Here is a 3,273-nt window from a genome sequence, read left to right as displayed (position 1 = left end):
AATATGATGCAAGCCAGTATTTTGAGCCAAGAATGTGAGCACTTTGAATAAGTACTTGCTGAAATGAATAAACACATCATTGCAATTAAGGACTTGAAAATATGAGTTGGAACCTACATCAAGCTAGCGTTTTCCATAGGAAGCAAAATTTGGGGGGGATCAAAGTTTTGCTTCCTATGGAAGCCAAAGAGACAGAAGTCTCTTTTGGCCCATGGAAACAATCTTCGACATGATCTTTGTCTTCTACTATTTCCTAGCTACCTCAGGAAGCCACTTAACCACTGTTCTCAATGAATTAAAGCCAGTGCTTCTCACTAAGTTTGTTCTAGACCAGGTCTCTCTCGCCATTGCAAATCTGCTTTTCTGTCCAGCAGCAGACATAGGTGGTTTTTAAAAATTAATTAATTTTTTAACCCTCACCTGAGGATATGTTTTTTTTAAAAATTGATTTTAGAGTGAGAGGGAGAGAGGGAAGGAGAGGGAGAGAGAAAGACATCGATCGGCTGCCTCCCGTACATACGCGGACCAGGGATTGATCCCACAACCTAGGTATGAGCCCTGACGAGGAATCGAACCTGCAACCTTTCACTCTATGGGACGATGCTCCAGCCACCTGAGCCACCTGGCCAGGGCCAGACATAAGTTTTTTAAAGCACAGGTCTAGGCATACTACTGACCATTAAAAATCTGTCAGCTGCGTGATTCTGACCACTGTAACTTTTCCTCCAGACTCTGTATTCTACTCATCTCTTAACTCCTTTTAAAGCTCTTTAGTACTCTTCTACAATAAATACGCTTTGTTAATGATTGGAAACCCTCGAGTTTTGCCTCTGGAAATTTAGAAAAGTCAGCCTGCAATGGGTGCCTTTTCTGGGGGCTACTGTCAACCCCACAGAGTCCAGTCCTCAGTCTTTTCCTCGGTGTCCCTTCACTCAACTGCCACTTATGGGTACCAGCCTTAGTAACCACAGCAACTGTAAAGGGGTCCTTAGTTGTTTCCCACGTGTTTGACAGCAGATCCTGAAACTAAGAGGCTGGGTCTCCTCGCACTGTGCCCATACACTTCTGGTCCCCTCACCCTAACCCCAAACGCTGTTAAATGTTACAGCGTCCTGGCATGTCAAAACTCATGGTTTGTTTCCTTCTGATCAACAACCACTGGGATGTTGCAGACAAATCAAATGGCAACAAAGAAGGAATCTAGACTGAAAAATACTCTGTTGCCAGAGCCCCGTCTGCACTGAGACAGTAGGATGTGGCTTCAGGCTGGCTCCCCCCGGCCCCAGCGTGCGCCAGTCTGGCGCAGATGAGGTGGCAGGAGATAAGTGTCATCTAGCCCTTCTTGTTCCCAGGGGAATGCAGACATGGGCACTAAGGAAATGAGTGCTACCATTGGAGTGGATACATTTGCTATTCTTGGCTTTTCAATCTTCCAGGGCGAACAACTGAGTGAGTTCTGGGGAAGCGGGTCCTACGGAGAACAGACAGTGCCCCCCCCCCCCCCCCCCCCCCCCCGTAGGCGGCTTTGCACTGAAACTGGATTTCAGGGACTGTGCCGATTTCCTCAGGTGAAAAGCCACGTTGAGAGGAAGGCATACAAAACCATCACAAAGTGGTTTGGTTCATTTACAAAAGTTTGGGAGTTTTTGTAACAGCAGTAGAAAGTAACCAAAAAGTAGGTCAGGCACAAAAATAGTAACCAGCTCAATTCATTTCTAACGGCTCAGGTTTTACTCTGGAGGCTGCCATTTGGGTTGGCCAGTGACCTCTGCATGTGGACCCTTACAGATAAGCTCCTAAGAAAGCTTCCCTCTCTTTCTTCCCCTCTCAGAAAGAACCCTCTGTAACCCCTACCTCTGGTATTCCGCAACGTTTAACCGAGGTCGGAGCTGGTTCATGCAAAAAGCCCAGAGCAGCCGTTATTGGGCATCCGCTCTGAGCCTCGCAGCATGCTTGATGCTGGCATCTGAAGATGACCAAGCCCTACCCTCACACAGTTCTTAAAGAGCGACATGCAAAGAGTAACACAGCACGAGACGCTGTATCTATGAAGCATGTTGTGGGGGCGTGAAGGAAGACGTGGCCAGCTCTGCCTGCAGACCTGGAAAGGCTTCTCCGGCTGGCTCCTGAGGGGTGGACAGGAATTCATCAAGGAGGGGAGAGAGAGACGAGAAGAGAGGTGTGATCGCCAGCAGTAGCACAGAGAAGACCTTCAGGACATCAACACACTCGCCTGTGGGAGGACGGGCCGGCAGCTGAAAAGGGATCCCAGGCTGTGTGAGAGAGACAGCCGCAACAGATCAGCCCGGAGAGGAGAGCGGGGTCCAGCTTGTGGAGGACTTGGATGCCATTCTGAGGGCTTGGACTGGATCCTGTAGGCCAGAGGGAGACACAGCAGGGCATGCAGCAGGGAGGTGGCATGACCAGATCTGTGCTTTGGAAAGTTTTCCCGGCAGCGCCCGCCCCCTGGGACGAGCCTTCACAATCAGTCATTGACCAAAGCGTTTCCGATGCCGTTATCGAATGCAGGTTTTCCAGACACCCCTCTCCCCACCTATCTTTGGGGAGATGGAGTACTGATCTCATATCGTGTGTGCGTGCGCGCTCCTCAGTATAATCGATTACCTACCACTTCCCCCAAACAGAGGCTTTCAGATCACTGCATGGGATGAAAACCTGGGGTTTGGGCCTGATTTTACAGTCTGTTAGCGGGGAGTGCAATTTGCTGGGAAGGTTCAGGCATTTTCCCTGGTTTTCCTAATATTTTTGACTAAACTGAATTCCAAATATACCAAGGACTGCTGGCTTCCATTCCTCTCAGAGACCAAGTCTTGATGCAAGTCCTCTGACTTAGGAGAAGTTAAGCCGCCTGGCTCCCAATTCCACATGCAAATACTGAGACTGGGGGGGGAGGGGCTACAGAAAACAGAGCAAAAGGCCACATGAGTGGATAATGGGGCTTCACTTATCCAGGCAGTTTAGGTAAAAGATGTCCTTCTGTAAACAATATCAGCTCACTCTCTCTCTCTCTTTTTTTTTTTGACAAGTCCCTGTCAATTTGACATTTAGCATCTGGTAGTGCACACGGCTACAGAGGTGGGGAGGGAGGGGGGAGGGGGTGGTAGAGCAGGGAGCAGGGTGGTGGAGGCGGTGGGAGAGGGGGTGAGAGGGGGGTGGTAGAGGAGGTGGTGGAGGGGGTGAGAGGGGGGTGGTGGAGGGGGGTGAGGGAGGTGGGAGAGGGGGTGAGGGGGTTGGTGGAGGGGTTGGTAGAGG

Source organism: Desmodus rotundus, chromosome 12, assembly GCF_022682495.2.
Source record: "Desmodus rotundus isolate HL8 chromosome 12, HLdesRot8A.1, whole genome shotgun sequence".
In the NCBI taxonomy this organism is placed as follows: Eukaryota; Metazoa; Chordata; class Mammalia; order Chiroptera; family Phyllostomidae; genus Desmodus; species Desmodus rotundus.
This window is presented reverse-complemented; position numbering follows the sequence as displayed.